Genomic DNA, 12,713 nt, shown 5'->3' with positions numbered 1-12,713 from the left:
CAATAACTGTAATGAAGCATACACTAGAAGGAATCCAAAACAGATTAGATAAATCAGAAGATCAAATTAGCAATTCGGAAGATAAGGGAGCAGAAAACACCCAAACAGAATAGCAAAAAGAAAAAATAAGGATACTTTAAGGGATCTCTGGGACAACATCAAGTTTAACAACATTTGTATCATAAGAGTACTAGAAAAGAAAGCAAGAAATTGAGAACTTATTTGAAGAATAATGACTGAGGGCTGAGTAGGCAAGGGTAAAGGTGAAGGACACGGAGGAGGGGAGGGAGGGATAAGGGTTAGGTTTCTACTGTGCTGGGTAGATGGCAGTGGGGCACGAAGAGCACCAAGGCCTGGCTGCCAGGCAGGCGAACTCTGCACTGGGCCTAGGGTAGGCAGAAGGTGAGCCAATTCAGCACTCCCTTTGAGTAGGAGTCAGACTGCTAAGACCCCAACAGCAGCAGAAGGAGAAGCCCCACGGAGATGTCTGGCTGCAGAATAGCAAAAAGAAAAAATGCTTGTAGATGCAGAGCGGTCACTATGTGGCTCATCATTTCCTTGTTCTCCCCTGCTTAGGTATTTCTTGTCACATTCATACACCTGTTTTAGGAAGGCTTAAGACTTTTGAAACTCAGATTCTATGAAGAGCCCCTTTTAGAACCTTTACAGAAACACCAGCATACTTTGCCTGAAAAGATGGGATAAGTAAATATAGCTCTGGAGATGGAAATAAGAAATCAGCAAGTGAGGGAAGCAGTGAGAAACTGGGCTCTGGGAATTCTGGGAAAAGTGGAAACCAGCTGTGCTGTCCTGAACGTGGTGACTTGTGTACACATGTAGAGACCTTGTGTTGTCCACCCATTTTGTAAAGTATAAGAAATGTCATCATTGTTTTTTGTGCTATCTGAAGCAGACTCAAAGAAAAGCATAAAGAAACTGAATCAGCAGCAGAAGCTGTAAAATTGGCATTCCAACAGCAAATACCTCCTCTCCCCAAGAAACTTTATTTTTTTTCTTCTTTTTTTTAAAGTTTTTATTATGGTGACATTGGTTAACAAAATCCAGTAAGTTTCAGGTGTACAATTTAACAGTAAGACATGTGTGTGTGTGTGTGTGTGTGTGTGTTGTGTGTGTATGTGTGTGTATATATATATATATATATATATATATATATATATATATATAGCATTGTGTCCAAGATTTATGACTACTTCAACAAGTATGTTGTTGGCCAGTTATTTGCTAAGAAGGTGCTTTCAGTTGCTGTGTACAATCATAAGAGACTATATAATTAATAATAGCCCAGCTAATGTGAGACAGCAAGCAGAGGTTGAGAAGCAGATGTCATTAACACCTAGAGAAGACGGGAGGATGAGTATAGATTTACAAAATTACTTCAGATTGCTGAAATTAGCCCACATGGTAATGCTTTAGGACAGTCAATGCAGCAGCAGGTAAATCAACAAGTGCCTCAGAAGGTGAAGTGTTGGAGTCTTCCCATGATGACATAAAACTTGAAAAGAGTAATATTTTGCTGCTCGCACTAACTAGGTCGGGTAAAACTCTGCTGGCACAAACTCTAGCTAAATGCCTTGAAGTCTCTTTTGCTATCTGTGACTGTACTACTTTGACTCAGGCTGGATATATAGGTGAAGATATTGAATCTGTGATTGCCAAACTGCTCCAAGGTGCCAATTATAATGTAGAAAAAGCACACAAGGAATTGTCTTTCTGGATGAAGTAAATAAGATTGGCATTGTGCCAGGCATTCATCATTTATGGATATAGGCAAAATAAGCATTAAGCAAGTCTTATTAAAACTACTAGGAGGCATGATAGCCAACATTCCAAAAAAGAATTCCTGCAAGCTATGTGGAAAAACAGTACAAGGTTTTTTTAATTTTTTTTTTTACTTTTTAATTACAGTTGACATACAATATTATATTAGTTTCAGGTGTACAATACATTGATTAGACATTTATATAACTTATGATTACCCTGATAAAACCAGTACTCATCTGATACCGTACATAGTTATTATAATACTGCTGACTATATCCCCATGCTATAATTTACATCCCGTGACTACTTTGTAACTACCAATTTGTACCTCTTAATCCTCTCCCCTTTCATTTAACTCTCTCATCCCCAATCTGACAACCTTCAAAATGCTCTGTGTATCTATGACCTTGTTTCTGTTATTTGTTTATCCTGTTCTCTAGATCGCACATATGACATTTGTCTCTCTCTGTCTGACTTACTCCACTCAGCACAATAACCTCTAGGCCCATCCATGTTGTTGCAGATGGCAAGGTTTTATTCTATTTTATGGCTGAGTAATATTCCATTGTATATATGTACTGCCTCTTCTTTATCCATTCATCTATTGATGAATGCCCAGGTGACCTTCATATTTTGGTTATTGTAAATAATGCTGCAATGGACATATGGATTCACATGTCCCTTCAAAGTAGTATTTTGGGTTTCTTCAGAGAAATACCCAGAAGTAAAATTTCCAGATCCTTCTTTGTCTCTTGTTTTAAAGCCCTTTATTTTAAAGTCTATTTTGTCTGGTATAAGTATTGCCACCCTAGCTTGTTTTTGTTTTTTCTCATTTTCATGAAACATTTTTCTTCATCCTTTTACTTTTAGTCTGTGTGTGTCTTTTGATCTGAAGTGAGTCTCTTGTAGGCAGCATATGTAAGGGGCTCGTTTTCTTATCCATTCAGTCACCCTATCTTTTGATTGGAGCATTGAATCCATGTACATTTAAAGTAATTGTTGCTAGATATGTAGTTATTGTCATTTTATTATTCATATTTTTGATCTTTCATTTTTCTTTTTCCTTCTTCTTAAAGAAGTCCCTCTAACATTTCCTGTAACATTGGCTTGATGATGATCAACTCCTTTAGTTTTTTTTCTTGTCTGGGAAGCTCTTTTTCTGTCTTTTGATTCTAAATGAAACCTTTGCTGGATAGAGTAATTTTGGTTGTAAATCCTTGCTTATCCTCATTTTGAATATTTCCTGCCAATCCCTTCTGGCTTGCAAAGTTCTGTTGAGAAATCAGCTGATCCCTTTTGGGTAACTAACTGCTTTTCTCTTGGTGTTTTTCTTTTCTTTTCTTTTCTTTCCAGACAAGGATACTCCTTCTGTTGCAGGGTGATTTCTTATTTCTCTCTCTAGTTGTATGGCTTGTTCATCTAGATCCCAGGAGATTTTTTTTTGCTGTTTGCTTCTTGTTTCCTCTTCTTTATTCACTTTGTTTATTCCTTTGTTTATTCCATTTAATATACTTCTCATCTCAGATAATGTGTTCTCCATTTCAGACTGGTCTCCTTTTACAACTTCTATTTCCATTTTTATGTTTTTAATCTCTTTGTTGAAGTTCTCACTGAATTTATCTACACGTCCTAAAAGTTCATTGAGCATCTTTATAACCAGTGTTTTGAACTCTGCATCTGTTAGATTACTTGACTCCATTATATCTGGATCCCTGTTCTGTTCTCTCACATGGTTTCTGCTTCTTTGTCTTCCCATTTTGGCTGCCTTTTTGTGTTTGATTCTATGTCCTAAGCAAAGCTCCCGGTCTTATTAGTGTGGATTTGTGAAGTAGGTATCCAAATGCACAGTCCTGAGAGGGATTCATCTGCAGGCCAAACTTAGCCCAAGGCTCTACCTCTCCAGCACCACCTGCTAAGATTCCGCAAGCAATCCACAGATGCTGTGCTTATAGTTGCCTCAAAAGGCCAGACCAGGAACCGAGGCCAGCTGCCTCCACCATTGTGAGTTTCAATAAGGAGCACCTGACTCGCTGAGGCTACACCTGGATGTGGCTTGGGTGGGGCTCGAGTTGGGGTAGGCGGAGTTTCAGGGAATCCTCTGGGCGGAGCGACCTTTGTTATCCAGCTTGATAACATCGCAGCTAGGGCGGCGCTGGGTCCAGCGCACTGATAGCGGGGAGGACTCAACAGGGAATGATGTATACCACCAGCACTTCTGTACTGATCGAGTCTCGTCTTGGCTTTCACTCAGACAATGTCTCCCTGTAAGTTCTTGGTGCCCCCTGTGTGCAGCCAAACTGGCACTGGTGCTCAGAGCGAGCAGGTCCATCACTGCGGAAATCCACCTGCAGATGTAGCCCCTTTATTAAGAGAGTTCTGCCGCTGCCACTGATGCTGCCACAGCCTCTGTCTCGCTCAGCACTGGGGACCGGGCAGCGCCACATCCTCACCCCGTCCTACCTTCTGCTGTTGCAGGGTGCGTTCTTGGATTTCTCCATATGACTTGTTCATCTAACTTCCAGGAGATTTTTCCTTGCTGCTGCTCCTTGTTTCTGTCACAAGTTTGATTTGGTCGCCAGAGGGATGAACAGAGCCTCTATCATCTACGCCATCCTTTTTCGGTCCTCCCATATATTTTTTTAAAAATTAAGTTTATTAGGGTAACATTGGTTAATACAATTATATAATTTTCAGGTGTATATTATCATTTGACATCTGTATATTCTATTGTGTGTTTACCACCCAAAGTCCAGTTTCCTTCAGCTACCATATATTTGATCCCCACCGTCTCCCTATTCCCCTATATTTGACCCGTTATACCCCATCTACCTCCCCTCTCATCCCCCACCCCCTACCCTCTGGTAACCACTAGTCTATAGTCTGTGTTCATGAGTCTCTGTTTGTCCTGTTCCTTTGTTACTTTTAGGTTTATAGTCTACATATAAGTGATATGTGATTTTCAACTTTTTCAGTCTGGCTTATTTTGCTTAGCATGATTATCTCGAGGTCCATCCATGTTGTCGCAAATGACAGTATTTCATCTCTTCTTATGGCTGAGTAATATTCCATTGTATATATGTACCACAGCTTCTTTAGCCAATCATCTATTGTAGGACACTTTGGTTGCTTCTGTGTCCTGTCCACCGTGAATAATGCTGCTATGAACACTGGTGTGCAAATATCTTTTTGGATATGGGTTTTCAAATCTTTGGGGGTAAATACCCAGTAGAGGGATTGCTGGATCATATGGTACATCAATTCTCAGTTTTTTGAGGAACTTCTACTGTTTTCCATAGTGGCTGTATCAATTTTCAGTCCCACCAGCAGTGTATAAGGGTTCTTTTTTCTCTGCATCTTCTCCCACATTTGTTATTACTTGTCCTGTTGATTATAGCTATTCTAACAGGTGTGAAATGGTATCTCATTGTGGTTTTGATTTGCATTTCCCGAATAGCTAGCTATGTTGAGCATCTTTTCATATATTTATTGGCCATTTATATGTCCTCCAGGGAGAAGTGTCTGGTCAAGTCCTGTGCCCATTTTTTGATTGAATCATTTGTTTTTTTGTTGTTATTGAGTTGTATGAGTTCTTTGTATATTTTGGATATTAGGCCCTTATTGGAGGTGTTGCTTGCAAATATATTTTCCTATTTGTCTCTTTACCTTGTTGCCGATTTCTTTTGCTGAGTAGAAGCCTGTTAGATTGATGTAGTCCCATTCATTTATTTTTGCTTTTACCTCCCTTGCTTTTGAGGTCAAATTCATAAAATCCTCTTTAAGTCTAGGGTCATTGAGTTTAGTTCCTATGTTTTCTTCTATGCATTTTATTGTTTCAGGTCTTATATTTAGGTCCTTAATCCATTTTGAGTTACTTTTGGCTTGTAGTGATAGACAACAGTCTACTTTCATTCTTTTACAGGTGACTTTATGGTTTTCCCAGCACTATTTATTGAAGAGTCTTTTCTTTCTCCACTGTATGTTTTTGGCTTTTTTGTCAAAAATTATTTGCCCATATAAATATGGGTTTACTTTTGGACTCTCAATTCTGTTCTACTGGTCTGTGTGTCTGTTTTGCTGTCAGTACCATGCCGTTTTGATTACTATCGCTTTGTAGTATAATTTAAAGTCAGGCAGAGTGATGCCTCCAGCCTCATTCTTTTTCCTCAGGACAGCTTTGGCAATTTGGTGTCTTTCGTGTTTCCATACAAATCTGATGATATTTTGTTTCATTTCTTTAAAAAATGCCAATGAGATTTTGATGAGGATTACATTAAATCTGTATCATACTTAAGGTAATGTGGTCATTTTAATTATGTCGATTCTTCCAATCCAAGAACACGGAACATCTTTCCATTTCTTTGTATCTTCTTCGATTTCTTTTATTAGGGTCTTATAGAATTTATTATATAGATCCTTCACTTGTTTCATTAGGTTTATTCCTGGATATTTTATTCTTTTTGTTGCAATTGCAAAAGGAATTATTTTTCCCACTTCTTTTTCTGACACTTCATTATTAGACATTAGAAATGCTATGGATTTTTGAACATTTCTATATATCTCTTGATCTCTCTTTTTATTTCTTCTCTTACCTAGTCATTCTTCAATAACATGTTGTTTAATCTCCATCTCTTTGTGGTTCCTCCCACTTTCTTTTTACAGTTGATCTCCAGCTTCAAGGCATTATATCAGAAAATATGGTTGGTATAATTTCAATCCTCTTATATTTTTAGGCTATCTCTGTGTCCCAGTATGTGGTCAATCCTTGAGAATGTTCCATTTGCACTAGGGAAAAATATATAAGCAGCTGTTTTGTGATGAAAGGCTCTGCAAATGTCAAGTATGTCCAGTTGGTGTAATGTATTATTTAAGGATATTATTTCCTTATTGATTTTCTGTTTGCATGATCTATTCATATCTGACAGTGGGGTATTTAGTTCTCCTGCTATGATAGTGTGTTGGTCTGTTTCTCCCTTTAGTTCTGTTAGTAATTGCTTTATATATTTTGGGGATCCCTGATTGGGAGCATAGATATTAATAAATGTTATGTCTTCTTGGTGCATGATTCCCTTTATCATTATAAAAGGTCCTTCAGTACCTTTCTTTAACTTTTTTATTTCAAAGTATATTTCATCCAATATTAGTACCACTATTCCTGCATTTCTCTGAATGCCATCTGTTTGAAATACCATTTTCCACTTTTATTCTTTGAGTCTATATTTGTCTTTGGAACTGAGATGTGTCTCTTGGAGGCAGTATATATTTGGGTTTTGTTTTTTGATCCATTCTGCAACTCTGTGCCTTTTTATTGTTGAGTTCAGTCCAGTTATATTTCGGGTGATTATTGAAATATGAAGCTTTTCTATAGCCATTTTCTCTTTTGCTTTCTGGTAGCTTGGTGTTTCTATTGCTTCCTTGTCCTTGTGTTTCTGTTTGTTTTCTTTTGTTTTGCTTTGTTCATTTTTTATTTTGGTTGGGTTTTGTGGATTTTCCCTCTGGTCCTTCTTATTTTATGTTATATACTTTAGTTCTGAACCTTTCACATGTGGTTACCATTATGAATATGTAGAGGATAGTTATAAATATATAGTAGTCCATTTTCTTCTATGTGTGCCTTATCTCCATTCCCCTTTGTGAATTTAATTTTGAATCCTCTCCTTTTTAGTCATTTTTCTCTCAATTTGTCCCTATGTATGCTGAACGTTCATTACTATCTTGCTATAGCAATTCTCTTCTTATTGTTTAAGCTTATAATACTCCGTTTTTAATAAGGGTTGCACTCTTCTGCTTCTATCTGCCTGCTAGTCGCTTTACTCACAGTTATGTATTTTTTTCATCATTTTGTTTTAGGTGAGCTGATCCCTTTCAGTATTTCCTGTAATGCAGGCCTCATAGTGGAGAATTCCCTCAGTTCGTATGTCTGGAAAGTTCTTTATTTCTCTTTCATTTTTAAGGGAGAGCTTTGCTGGATACATTAGTATTTGCTGTTATCTCCTTTCATTTAATTGTTTGAATATTTGATTCCACTCCTTTCTGGCTTGTAAGATTTGTGCTGTGAAGTCTGATGATAACTTAATGGATTTTCCTTTATAGGTTACTATCCTCTTTTCTCTGGCTGCTCTGAGAATTCTTTCTTTGTCATTAATTTTTTATAATTTAAATATAATGTGTCTTCGGGAAGGCCTTTTTGGACTGAGATAATTGGGTGTTCTGTTGACTTTTTGAATTCCAAGCTCCAGCTCCCTCCTTAGAGTTAGGAAATTCTTGTTAATTATTTGTCTGAAAATGCTTTCTAATCTCTGCTCCTTTTCCTCCCTTTTTAGAACACTCATTATTCTTATGTTTCCTCTCATGAGGGCATCAGCTAGTTCCTGTATTTCTGTTCCATTATTTTTCATTCTTGGGTTTCTCTCTTCTTCCTTCTGATTTATTTCTAGATTTCTGTCTTTGATATCACCGATCCTTTCCTCCATTTGGTTGATTCAATTTCCCAAGCTTGCTATTTCATTTTTCATCTCTTTTGGTGTGTTCTTCATCTCCAGAAGTTCTATTTGGTTCTTTTTAAGAGTTTTAATATCCTTGCTAAAAAACTCATTCTGCTGATCTTATTGTTGTTTCAATTCCTGGAACTGTTGATATAAATTATTTTAGATCTCATTGAGTTTTTTCAGAAGTAACATCCTAAAGCCTCTGCCATTTAAGTCGCATATTTTCTACGTCTTTAAGCTTATTTTCTAAAGATTTTTCTCTTTTTTTCTGACCTTCCTTGACACCTTGTTTGTTCACTGTTTTAATGGACTATTTCTTTGCCTGGATGTAAATGGAAGTGTATTCTGCTCCCCTCCCCGACCCCTCGCCGAAAGAAAATTTATTATATAAAGATCTCTCTTTAGTTTGTTGCTAAGAAGGCATTTATCTTTTGGTTTCCAGTAGTTGGCATCTAAGCCTCAGGGATCCCTGCTTTATATAAGGCCTTAATAATGCCTTTTTTTTTCTTATAAAAATTCAATCGAGATCACTATCCTCAGTCTCAGTCCCTGTCTGTGTTAGTGATAGTTTAGGTAGTGTTCGTGGTGTCAATCTTGGAGGATATGGGGTAGAGTGGGGGGTGCCCTCTGGGTTGGAGGATGAGGGTTGTGGCTCAGCCTTGTGTTTTACAACTGTGACTGGAATAATCAGCTGTTGCTTCTCTCCCATCTTCACTTTGTTTTACTTTCTGCCCAGATCCTTGGGCACTGCAGCTGCATAGTACTGACAGCTCTCTCAGGAAAGGCTGTTCAGGGAACCAACCACACCTTTTCCCCTCCCCCTCTTCCTGTAACAAGCTCCTGCAGGGAGAGGCAGAACCTTTGTTTCTCCCAGTCTATCACCTGATTCCTGCGTTTTTGACCTGTGGTAGCTCTTATTTGCAGATCACTCATTCAGATATGCATGTGTGCTGGTTGGGTGTTATTTACTGAATTTTAGATTGGCTTATTATTATTTCAAAGGGAGAGATCTGGGGACATCTCTCACTCTGCCATGCTTCTAGTGCATGAGTCCTTGACTATGGTTTCCATGCTGCTGGTCATGTGTGATTCTTTGTCTATCTTAAATCTCTATAGGTTGGTTCCCTGAATCAGACACTATCAATATCTGACCATATCCTGACAGTTTCCATTGCTTACATACTAGCTCAACTTCCAACTACCGGCTCCTGCAACTCTTTGTGTGATCATCAGAGCCTGCTCTGCCTGTGAGGGAAAGGCTGAAAGTGCCAGGGAATTAATGCCTTAGAAGCAGCCCCAGGCCAAAGACTGATGGGAGCTTGTGGGTAAATATCCCAGCTCCCTTTCTCCTTGGGTGTGGTAACTCTGGCTCTGAGAGCTTTACAGAGGGATTAAGCTCCAGTTGCTCACGGTGGAAACTTGCTTAATTGACACTCTTTATTGATTTCCTTCCCTTTCCTACCTCATGTCCCTAATCTCCTCCTACAAGTGTTTCTGAGAATCACCTCCCAAATGAACCACTTGCATTTAAGTTATTTTCTGTGTCTGCTTGCAGAAGAAGCCAATTTTTAAGAAGTCTCATTGCCCTGTCTTTCAGATTTATCAATTTATCCTGGGTATTTTAGCTATGATGTGTGCATTTTATTCTTGAACATGTACCTTTAGAGTTGACTAATTCTATTCTGTCATATCACATCTGCTTTTTACTTCCGTAGAGGACTAAAATAATGCAGTTACATTTGAAATGTGAAGAAATATGACTATTTCATTTTTTGTAAAACTGAACTCAAACTGAACCCACTTCCACTCAGTATCAGGAAACAATCTTGCATTTTGAGGTAACACAATCATCTGGATGAAGAAGTTTTTCTGGCAATTGCAATTCAAATGCAAACTGCAATCTCAATGATTCTCCCATTCTTTTCTTCATCCCCAACTTGGAATCCTGATGCAGAGAGAACTTATGTAACTTTTGTGGGACAGGGTGAGGGTGTCTAGTCACTGAACTCCCTCTAGCCCTCAGAGATCTCTGATAAAGTGTCTCCTCCCATTAATCTTGGCTGACTCTCTTCTAGATCTATGCACCCACTGCTATGTGACTTTTTGTCTGTCCTCTTGTGCATATGACTGGGAAACAGCTTTGCTTCATTTCTTCCCTTATGGCTAGTTTTTACAAATTCTATGCTTGGAGATCATAACCCCTTGGAAATAAACACAAGACCATCTCTCTCAAGATTCCATCTTTTACAAATTGGAGACATTTTGGTTTCAGACCACTGAGCCTGCTAAAACTTTAAACTATCCATTCAGTCCAATTGATGGATAACCCAAGATAATAATAATAATTCTAGGAGATAAAATACCTTTGGAACACCATGCGTTCTCCTTTTTATGTCTAAATTTCCCCCCACATGAAGCTGTCAGTATATTTGGCGATAGTTATTTGAAAATTTCAATTGGTTCTCCTATTTATATTTTCCTTCTATCTGTTGACTTGCCCAACCTTATTGAAATACCAATGTTCTTTAACAGATTTGCTCATTGTTTCTGAATATTACTATTTAATTTTTGCTGTGTAGAAAAGAGAGCACTTAATATGGACTGGAAAACCTGGGATTGAATCTTAGCTCTTTCATTCGTTAGCTGGATGAGTTGAAACAATTTGTGGTGTCTCTAAACCAGTGGTTCTCAATGTGTGGGCCTTTCAGCAGCTTCAGTAGCACTTGGAAATTTGTTTAAAATGTAAATTACCATGCTCCTGGACCTATTTAAACTGAAAGTCTCTACTAAGTCCCAGCAGATCTGTATTTTATTTTATTTTTTATTATTATTTTTTTCATAAATGACAAGTGTTTTATTGGTATCTGATATGCAAATTTGTATTTTAAAAAGCTCTCCAGGTGATTCTAAAGTCCACTTTGTTTCCTTGTTTGTAAACAGTCAGACAGAATTTTCTACAGATGAGACTTAAATGAGATAATACATGCAAAAGAAATCTGCAAATAAGGGTCATATGCTCAAATGTAGGTGACATCACCAAGATGGCAGATTAGGAGACACCATCCTTTGTCTCCCCTCCACAAAGATCAATAATTAGACACCTATAATGAACAAAAACAGTTCACAGATAGCTCTGGAGTCCACTTAAGAAACTTCAACAATACAGTGGAACAAAAAACTTGAGAATAACCACACCAAAAGGAAAGGAAGAACAGCTTCATTTTGCCTGCATCATCCCATCACCCAAGCCAGCATTGTTCAGTGCCAAGAAGAAACTCCCCATCTAGAAAGACTTTACCTAGCTGGGAAAAGAAGAATGGGGTAAACAACAAGCTTCCATAGCCTTTCAGGGCACTATACGAAGGACCTCCTTTGGTTTTACCCCACCTAGAGACCGACATAGCTGAGATATATCAAACAGCTTAGAAAAAGGAAGAAGGACAGAAGTTGCCAGTATCAGCCACAAAGCAAGAATGACCATAGTTTCCAGTGACCTGCTCTGCAGATGACCCCAGCAGTTTTCAAGGCTGAACCAACAGCTAGTATAGTTGCTGTGTACCCCCTGCAGATTTAATCATCTTTCACCTCACAAGTATTCACATTAGCTGTCCCCAGATTGCTGAGTCCCTCCCTAAGCTCTATGCTGAGCTGACCCACACCAGCAGCTAGCCCAGACCTCTGTAGCTGCATGAGTACAAATATCAACCTAGACCCCCATAGCTGAACCTCATTGTTGTGCATGTGCTCAAGGATAACCCCTCCACATGTGGACTTCCATGCTTCTGGTCTGATGCCTATCACCAGCTTCCACTGCTATGTGTACACTGTGATAAGATCCTGCAGTCATGTAAGTGTACACCAATAGCTAAGGCCCCCAGAACTGCTTGTGGGCCTATATTCAGCCCTGTCTCCTGTCACTGGCCTGCACCTCTGGTTGATTGACAGTTATCCCCTCCAGCTATGCCCCTGCATGCCCTTGGCTTGACTTCCCACACTAGCCTCCACTGCCATGCACCTATGTCAAGAACCAGCAACCAGATTGGCAGTAATACAAATATTACTGTTAGCAGTAATAAATACCAACAGCCTAGGCCCCTGCAATTGCCAGCATTCTCTTAGTTGACCCCAGCTCTGACAGTTTGCCCTGGACCTCACTAATACATGTGTGCTTGCAAACAGCCTCTGTGACTACACAGGCACCTGTAGCTGGCCCCTTCAGCTGAATGTGTGCACATGACAACTCTGGCCAAGACTGCTGCCTACCTGATCTCTGACTGTTGAGCTTGGAGGTGCCTTCGAGGACTCCAATAGCTCTTTTAGCCTCTGCAAACCTCCCACAGCACTTGTAAAGGACCACACAGTTGTTGATGAATGGGGACCCCAACATTCTAAGCTGATGAGTTATCATGTTGTCTGAACCCAGAATGAACACCCCGCCTACACACA

General features: G+C 38.9%; 1 pseudogene; it reads left to right on the top strand.

The window, feature by feature from the left end:
• Positions 1–524: 524 nt before the first annotated feature.
• LOC120593389 (ATP-dependent Clp protease ATP-binding subunit clpX-like, mitochondrial) lies at positions 525–3,164 on the top strand (annotated as a pseudogene).
• The last annotated feature ends 9,549 nt before the right edge of the window (positions 3,165–12,713 follow it).

The sequence above is a fragment of the Pteropus medius genome, unplaced genomic scaffold (genome assembly GCF_902729225.1).
Source record: "Pteropus medius unplaced genomic scaffold, Ma_sr-lr_union100, whole genome shotgun sequence".
In the NCBI taxonomy this organism is placed as follows: domain Eukaryota; kingdom Metazoa; phylum Chordata; class Mammalia; order Chiroptera; family Pteropodidae; genus Pteropus; species Pteropus medius.
This window is presented reverse-complemented; position numbering and strand designations above follow the sequence as displayed.